Below are 9724 nucleotides of genomic sequence, written 5' to 3' on the forward strand. Positions count from 1 at the left end.
GTAGGGAACCGACTTCTTGTCTGTCGTCTGCTCATTAAGAGGCTATTTGTTTTGGACGTCTCCTTATGCTCAAATAAAATAACCGAACTTTCAGTTTGAATTTCCGGTTCAGTTTATGAGCTTTGTTTATGAGGAACTGAGCGGAATAAAGAATATAGTTTTTTTACTTTAAACTTCATCATCACCACAAGAGTCACTTTTAAATCTGAGATTAGATGGCAGCACATTACTATAAAGTGGAGTATGTGAAAAATTCACTTTTTTACGATCTTACGGTAAGATCGTAAGTCTTCCTGTTCTTACGATTCTTACCTGTTCTTATGATTCTTACCTGTCGTCTGCTCGTGTGGAGTCCTTTTGTTTTGGATGTTTCCTTGTTGGGTCTTGAAAAAAATTACTGAACTGGAAGTTTGTTCTTTCAGGTCAGTTTATAAGCTTCGTTTATAAGGAGCAAAGCTGAATGAAAAATTTAGTTTTTTATACCTTAGCTTCGTCATCACCACATAAGGCACTTCTGATTTCGAAAATAGACAGCAGCAGGCGGGGGGGGCGCCAAAAATAGATCCCGCACGGCATGGGCGAAGATACGGGGGCATGCCCCCCCCCCCGGCGTCAAAGGTGGAGTCGATTGATCTAATGAATAAATGTATATATGAATTGACATCATCATCATCGTGCCTCCCCCCCCCCCAGCAATAATGACCGTGCCCCCCAAGACTTCCAAGTCTATCTCCGCCTATGGCGCACGGGTAGAGATTCCTTTCTCATTTCTGCCCCTACCCATTTGTACATCAAGGCCACCTTAAGACCATCGTAGATCCGGGGCCACAACTAGAGGTTTGGTCAGCTGTGTCAAGCAAGCATTTTGGAACCCTCTTGCAATGTTGAAGCAGAGTTGGAAACAATTCAGAAAATAAACCATAATCGGTGTTCTTAACTAGGGACGGTTCTTTGGCCGTGCGACCTGCGTGTCTGTATGGGGCACCGCCAGGTGTGGATCCAGGTCGATGTGTCGGGAGAAGCGAATTGTGTAAGTTCGTTGGATCGTCCCGTATTTTACGGGACAGGAAAATTTTCCAATATTATTCGGTTCTTACCTATCGCCCCCATCCCCGGATCCGTTCTTGAACAAAGGCAGACATCTTCAGCTGCTGCGAATGGAGCAGAGATGAATATCTTCAGCTGTGAATGTGTGTGTGTGGAGCAGAGGCAGAAATATTCAGCTGGGAAAGAAGCTGAGAGACAGACATCTTAAACTGCGAAATGAGTGGAGGCAGAAATATTCAGCTCTGAATGGAGCGGAGGTACAGGCATCTTCAGCTGCGAATAAAGCCGAGGCAGAGATCTTCAGCTGCGAATAAAGCCGAGGCAGAGATCTTCAGCTGCGAATAAAGCCGAGGCAGAGATCTTCAGCTGCGAATGGAACGAAGGCAGGTATCTTCAGCTGCTACTGAAGCCGAGACAGATATCTTTAGATGCGAATAAAGCCGTGGCAGACATCTTCAGCTTCGAATGGAGTGAAGGCAAGCGGAGAAACGACTTCCTGTGTAGGTACATTGGATCATCCGTATTTCACGGGATAGACAAATTTCTCCCATATTATTCGTGAGGGGCGATCGCTCCCCGACTGGATCCGCACTTGGGCACTGCTCTAAGAGGAGTGCGAAATTCGAGTGAGATCTTCGGCCCTAGACGTGGGCAGGGGACAACAAAAATAGGTTCCGCACAAGTACAGATTTCTTCTCGAGTCACCCCTGTTCTTAACGCATATTGGTGCAACAAGCCCCCCCTCCAGAAGCAGAGCCGATGTGTCAAATTTTTTTACCGGATATTCATTACTCTGTAATGAATTTATAAGAAACCACGGATCCCATATCCTACAGCATGGCTCCTGGGCTGGGATCTCTGGTACGCCTTCAGGCCAAACCTTTTATGCCCCCCCCCCCCCCGTAGTAAGTTTATAATGTAGGAAAATACACAAAAAATGATAATTATCATCCCGTGTCTGCTCCCCTCTTGTTGCGGCCCTCGGGAGCAGTGGGTCTTGTTACCCGGGCGTCGGATCAGAGGGGGGTGGACACCAAAATACGTCCTTGCCCCTGCTGACTAAACATCTAGTTGCAGTCCTGCCTACTCTTGTGGAAAGGGCCGCAACTAGTGGGGGTGGGCAAGCGTGTCCAGTGTTCCTAGCACCGGACCAGAGCGGGCATCAAACATTACAAAGGTCGCTAAAATGCGATCTTGGCCGGCTGACCAAGCATAGACCCTGTTTGTGGGAAGGAGCCTATGGGGGTCCACCCAGGGACGCAGCGTGCCTTCTCGTGTCCCCGGGCAGACTTTTTTGGGGCCTCTTGAAATGATTTATTATCATGCAAAATAAGTGTATATTTTTTTGCAAGCCTCCATTTTCTCGAGGCAGGACTCTGGTTGCCTCAGCTCTTTTACGGAACAGGGTTTACCCGGGGGGTTGGGGCGCTCAGAATAATAGGATTTGGTGAACCTTTTTTTTCGGATAATTTTTCATTCAAATTATTAGGTGAGCATTTCCAGCCAGAAGGGAGGGGGGGGTTCAGATATATCACTTTATTCGGGCGCCAGGGCCGTCTCAAGAGCACCATGGGGCCCCCGGGTCAAGTGATTTTTCTACGGCCCTATCAGGCAAATTAACATGTATGCTCCTCGAAAATTTCAACAATATTTCTCATATTTGTGAGGTCCCTTTCCTCTTGAGACCCAAGCAAGATGCAATAGATATGGGACCATTCAAGTATTACGTAAGCAGATTTTCAGCCATTTTTGACCCTTCAATTCCAAATTAATGAAAGAGATAATTTCAGCATTAATGAAAGAGATAATTTCAGCATTAATGAAAGAGATAATTTCAGCATTAATGAAAGAGATAATTTCAGCATTAATGAAAGAGATAATTTCAGCATTAATGAAAGAGATAATTTCAGCATTAATGAAAGAGATAATTTCAGCATTAATGAAAGAGATAATTTCAGCATTAATGAAAGAGATAATTTCAGCATTAATGAAAGAGATAATTTCAGCATTAATGAAAGATAATTTCAGCATTAATGAAAGAGATAATTTCAGCATTAATGAAAGAGATAATAATAAAATTAATGGAAGATAATTCTAGAATGAAGGAAAGAGGTAATTCCAGAATTAAGGAAAGAGATAATTCCAGAATTAAGGAAAGAGATAATTCCAGAATTAAGGAAAGATAATTCCAGAATTAAGGAAAGAGATAATTCCAGAATTAAGGAAAGAGATAATTCCAGAATTAATTAAAAAGTGATAATTCCAAAATTAATGAAAGAGGTAATTTCAGCATTAATGAAGTGATAATTCCAAAATAATTGAAAGCGATAACTCGAGAACTAATGGAAGATATCATTCGAGAATAAATAAAAAGATTATTCAATTGAGGAAAGAGATAATTCCAAAAGTAATGAAAGCGATAATTCCAGCATTAATGAAAGATAATTTCAGATTGATGAAAAAGTGATGATTCCAAAATTAATGAAAGAAATAATTTCACCAATTGTTGAAAGTGATAATTCCAAAATTAAAGGAAGAGAAAATTCTGAAATTAAAGAAAGAGATAATTCCAAAATTAATGAGCTATAATTTTAGAATCAATGAAAGAAATAACTCCAGCATTAATGAAAGAGATAATTTCAGTTAATGAAAGAAATAATTCGCTCAGAGAGAAAAAAACGCTCAGAATAGCGTTATTTTCAAGTTACAATTTATCAAAAGCACACGTAGTTCTTGTTTTGTCTCATAGATGGCGCCATGAACAATGGCTCGTATGTTTCCTGTAATTTTCGGTTTCACTAATTTTTGGTTTCACGCACGTAAATCATTAATTAATATGCGATTTAAAGTGTAATTAACAAAACGAAAGATTAGAATGAAATTAAAAGAGTCGTAATTCTTATGATCAAACTCGAAATAAAACTAAATAAAGTTGTTGTAAGCTTTATATACGTTTTATAAGCGCGAATGGACGGCTGCGAATGGTGGCGCGTTCGTGTAACCCAGCTGCTTTGGAAGCCTGAGCTGGCGGATGACTTGAGGTTGGGAGTTCTGATCCCAGCAGCGCTGTGTCGATCGGACGTCCGCGCTAAGCCCGATGTCGATATGGTTGCCTCGGGGGAACCCGGGGCGTCCAGGTCGATCACTGAGGAGGAGCGGACCGGCCCAGGGCGGAAACGCAGCAGGCAAAAGCTCCCGCATCGTGCAGTAGCGGGATAGCGTCCGTGAATGGGTTGCTGGAGTTAGCCCATTCAACATAGTCAGACCCAGTTCTTTTGGCAATTTATTGTTTCCTTTTCAAAATTTCCATCGATTATTGTTGTTTTTTAACCCGCAGTCCCCCCCCCCATCTTACCCAGGATGCCCCCCCCCCCAACCCAATCCAAGAACGACCTTTTCTCTGAGACGGACATCCAAAGTACGAGTACTGCCTATACCCTATATCCACACCTTACAGAGCCCCTTCTCCTTTAGGAAGTGTTGACTATACCCCTGACCCCCACATCCTGAAACAGGCCCCCCCCCCCTAGACTGGGATCTTTTACGGGGCCCCTAGACCAGACTCTTACGCCCCCCCCCTTTTATGATGAATTTATATCGTGAAAAAACCAAAAAATGATTAAAATCCTCCTGGGCCCCAGGGCTGGAGGCTTGTCAGTCCACCCCTTGTGGGTCCCATGCGTCATCAAAAGAGCAGCAGCCTTACGGCAAGCAGGGCCGCAACTACATGATTGATCACTATAGAAGCAAGCAAAGCATTTTGACCACCCCTTGTAATGTGCGGGGGGGGGGGGGTTTAATGCGTGAAATTTGAGCCCCCTCTGGCTCGACACACGCTTACCCTCCAGTTCATGACCCCCCCCCCCCACCAAGATTAGAGCTGACGGGGCTCCAGCCCTGGGACTCGGGATGATTCTCATCATTTATTGTTTTTTTACGCTATGAATTAATTCATCATAAAGGGGCCCGCTAAAGATCTCAGCCTAGGGACCCTGCTCTATGATGTGGGGAGGGGCATGTCCCAGTTGTAGCCCCCGACGGCAAGTAAGGGTGCACGCAGAAGGCAGATTTAACATATGCGTGAAATTGGGATGATGTTAATTCTGAACACCATTTTTACACAAGGTGGTTTAATTGTGACGTTGATCAAGTGCTCGCGAGGATGAAATAGGACACGAGCTTCGAGAACTCTGGGTGCTTCGGGGAGCACCGCGGTGCTCACGAGCAACAAGTTGAATGTGCTTGTCATATGCCTAATTGAACTAAGCAATGTTCTGGGAGCCTGTACCTATTGGATGGAAGTAGGGCCGTCTCAAGGGCATCATGGACCCCCCCAGGCCAAGTGATTTTTGTGAGGCCCTACCTGGGAAATTTTCGAAAATATCAACCGGTTCTCGTTTTTGTGAGACCCCCCTCTTCTCTTGTGGCCACCGGGTTGGGCCCGGGTGGGCCCATGCATTAAGAGAAAAAAAAAAGCTTATATATATCTACTACTTATTCCTGGAAATCATCGTACTGCATCATTAGCAAATACATGCTCAACCAATGGCCCGCGACCTCAAACCTACATTGTAAAAATTAATTAAGTGGCATTTTCACATGTCATAGGGCTCCAGCCAGGGGCGTAGCCAGAAATTTCGTTCGGGGGGGGGGCGACCAAAGTAATAGAACAATAGATTTGGCCATCTTTTTCCCGGGGGAGACCAGGCCCCAATTCCACCCTCGCTACGCCCTTGGCTCCAGCCCTGGGTAATTCTTATTTTTTGTTTTTTCACGCTATAAATTCAATACAGAAGGGCCCGCGAGAAGTCTGACCTGGGGGGGGGGGCGTTACATTTTCACTTGAATTAGGTGGTGTCACAGATCGCTCAACTGACCCACACCAAATTTACAAATCACTTAAGGGTCCACCAAAGATTCCAGCCTAGGGGTCCTGTGCTAGGATGTGGGAGCCATGCCTGCGTCAAATTTTCCTTTGAATTAGGTGGTCCGCAGTGATGTCCCAGGTCACTCAAGTGACCCGCACCAAATTTACATATCACTTAAAGTGACCTGCGGTACATAATCCGATCACTTAAGTAGTCCGTGGTACATATCCAGATTACTTAAATAGTCTGCGGCACATTTTCAGATATATTTATATCTCACTTAAGCAGCTCGCGACACATTTCCAGTTCAATTAAGTGGCCCGCACTCTCGAAAAAGTTAAGCACCCTTGACCCTTGATGTAGCAATAGGTGCTTATGGACATGCGACCCTAAAATATGCCCATGTGTCTGAATATAGCCCAGTTCTATCTGCTGGATTCTGAAAGCAGTCACACTTTCTCCCACCATATTTCACTCAAATTAGGGCTGGACATGACCCAGGCTCTGTCCAGTACCGTCTTAGGGCATGGGTCCACCTGGGCACTGCCCGGAGGCCTCACAAGACAACAAGGGGCCTCACAAAAATGAGATCTGGATAAAATTTCCGACAATTTGCCTGATGGGGCCCTCAGAAAAATCATTTGGCCAGGGGGGAGCATGATGCTCTTTAGACGGCGTTGACTCTGTCCCGTTGCTATGTAAGCTTTTTGGTAAAATTAGGAGCACTGAATTGGTGGTAGAACATCAAACATGGACCCACTAAGCTGAGAGTATGGGCCTAGAAGGGTGAGGCTGACAGATGTCGAGCCAGAGAGGCCCGAAATGATTCACCCCCCCCCCCCACAATATTAATTCACTATGAAAGAGCTCTTGAAAAATGTTTCCTGGGGCCCGCCGAAGATAATATAGCAATGGGGATACCTGCTACAGGACGCCTGAGATTTTTTCGGGCCCCAGGGCAGGACGCGGACACTGTCTTCTCAAAGAAGAATTGATATTTCTTTCCCGAACACATACCGTGGGGTCAGATGGGCCCCACTACTCGTCCGTGGGTCGGAGGTTGCGCAGCCCTGGCGTAGGCAATTATATATTTCAAGTCATGCATCGAAAAAATGCTTCTCAACGTGTGCATAAAAAGCAATTTGAAGCATTGGGCCCCTTTATCGGAAGCTAATGCGAATTTAAATTTAAATTTCACGGATATATGATGTATTTTAGTGCCATCTACCCAACGGAAAAGAAACTATAAACGAATCAGCCACAAAATTATTTTCGGCACAGAAAAAGTTGTCGGAGACCCTCCGTCTCTTCTGCTTCGATTTTGTTTTCGGAACGGCGACAGTTGCTGGGCCCATTTCGTCACCGTACAGAAATTATTTTCGGCACTAGGAAAGTTGTTGGGGGGAGGCCCTCCGTCCCTTAGGCTTCAATTTTGTTTTTGCCACGGTGAAAGTTACTGGGCCTCTTCCGTCGCCGTACAAAACTTATTTTCGGCCCACAACAAGTTGTTTCTTCTTCGATTTTGTTTTCAGCACAGCGACATTTGCTGCGCCCCTTCCGTCTCCATACAAAAATTATTTTCGGAAAGTGGAAAGTTGTTGGGGGGCCCGCCGTCTCTTCGGCACGGCGACAGTTCTTACGCGAATACACCCCTTCCGTCTCCAACGTCCAACTGTCCAACATTTTGGGGTAAATCGAGAAGCTATCCATACTTAGAATAAGACAATCATAAGTATTATTTATGGGTATTGCATAATATTTTATCATGTATATATATTGTTTGTAATTGCATTTTTAATTGGGTTGCTGTGTTTTTGAAGTGTATGACATGAAGTCATCTTATAAATATATATAATGATATAAACAGCAAGACATTGTTCCGCTTTCGGTAAAAGTGATTAAACATGCATGCGGATAGAAATGCATTCAAATTTATCCAAGAGTGACAGAAATATGCCGTGATAAAACATCAAATGAGGGGAAAAACCAAATTGTCTATGTAAAGAAGAAAAATTTTATATCACAGCCTAACCGGCATCAAACACAGGCGGAGATAGACTTGGAAGTCTGGGGGGGGGCACGGTCATTATTGCCGAGGGGCACGATGATGATGATGATGATGATGTCAATTCAAATATACATATATACATTAGATCAGTCGATTCACCTTTGACGCTCGTGGGGGGGGGGGGGGGGCACGTGTGGTTTAGTAGTCTCGTAATAAAGAAGGATTCTGTCTAACAGTCTCGAAATCATCGAGGGTTCCATGTAACAATCTCATAATCATCAAAGGTTCCATGTAACAGTCTCATAATCACCAAAGGTTCCATATAACAGTCTCGAAATCATCGGGGGTTCCATGTAACAGTCTCATAATCACCAAAGGTTCCATATAACAGTCTCGAAATCATCGGGGGTTCCATGTAACAGTCTCGAAATCATCGGGGGTTCCATGTAACAGTCTCGAAATCATCGGGGGTTCCATGTAACAGTCTCATAATCATCAAAGGTTCCATGTAACTGTCTCATAATCACCAAAGGTTCCATATAACAGTCTCGAAATCATCGGGGGTTCCATGTAACCGTCTCATAATCATCAAAGGTTCCATGTAACAGTCCCATAATATGATCAAAGGTTTCATATAACAGTCTTCAAATCATCGAGGGTTCCATGTAACCGTCTCATAATCATCAAAGGTTCCATGTAACCGTCTCATAATCATCGGGGGTTCCATGTAACAGTCCCATAATGATCAAAGGTTTCATATAACAGTCTCATAATGATCAAAGGTTCCATGTAACAGTCCCATAATGATCAAAGGTTTCATATAACAGTCTCGAAATCATCGAGGGTTCCATGTAACCGTCTCATAATCATCAAAGGTTCCATGTAACCGTCTCATAATCGTCAAAGGTTCCATGTAACAGTCCCATAATGATCAAAGGTTTCATATAACAGTCTCGAAATCATCGAGGGTTCCATGTAACCGTCTCATAATCATCAAAGGTTCCATGTAACCGTCTCATAATCGTCAAAGGTTCCATGTAACAGTCCCATAATGATCAAAGGTTTCATATAACAGTCTCGAAATCATCGAGGGTTCCATGTAACCGTCTCATAATCATCAAAGGTTCCATGTAACAGTCTCATAATCATCAAAGGTTCCGTATAACAGCCTCGAAATAATCGAGGGTTCTTTAATTGTTAGAAAAAATTTCGTAGCTGCTACACGTGAAACTGTTGGTTATTAAAATTAAAGTGATAGGACCTTCCATAAAAGAAAAAAAAAATGTAGAAACTCCCATCTGTGGAACAAATCCCCCCCCCCCCCCATAGCCATTCCAAAATGTTCTTCCAAGTCATCCATCATCTGGTCATTCGTATCAATCAAATCCCATTGATGATAATAGCCAGGGAAAGAATGTTTTCACAGATGAGGAGGCGGAGGGGGGGGGGGGGGGTGGCTTGCGCATCTCCAAAATAACTCGCCCTTCATTATCATCAAGAACATACTCTATTATGTCTCACTGAAAGGACATAATAGATATTATAATATTTTATTTACATCTGTCTTTCTTTGTGTTTTTTTTGAGGAGCGAAATGGAGGACGAAAAAATCCATCTTCCGTCCGCTCCCACCGGGGGGGGGGGGGGGGGAAGAATACCAAGAAAATAATACAATCCCGGATGGACAGTTTCCGACATCGACCGCTAGACGTCGCTCGCGTCGTGGCGGCCCGGTTACCATGACCCCCGGGGAACCGGAGCATTTTCAAACATTTCACAGTTGTATGTAAGAAAGAGGAGAG

At 44.0% G+C, this 9724-nt stretch overlaps 1 non-coding gene across 1 annotated transcript; it reads left to right on the forward strand.

The window, feature by feature from the left end:
- Positions 1-4021: 4021 nt before the first annotated feature.
- Positions 4022-4323, forward strand: LOC149070733 (signal recognition particle RNA). The gene has a single exon (XR_016195012.1).
- Positions 4324-9724: the final 5401 nt, after the last annotated feature.

This window comes from Pholcus phalangioides, unplaced genomic scaffold, assembly GCF_987345545.1.
Source record: "Pholcus phalangioides strain wild (caught in Gottingen) unplaced genomic scaffold, Ppha-v1.0 ptg000020l_1, whole genome shotgun sequence".
NCBI lineage: Eukaryota > Metazoa > Arthropoda > Arachnida > Araneae > Pholcidae > Pholcus > Pholcus phalangioides.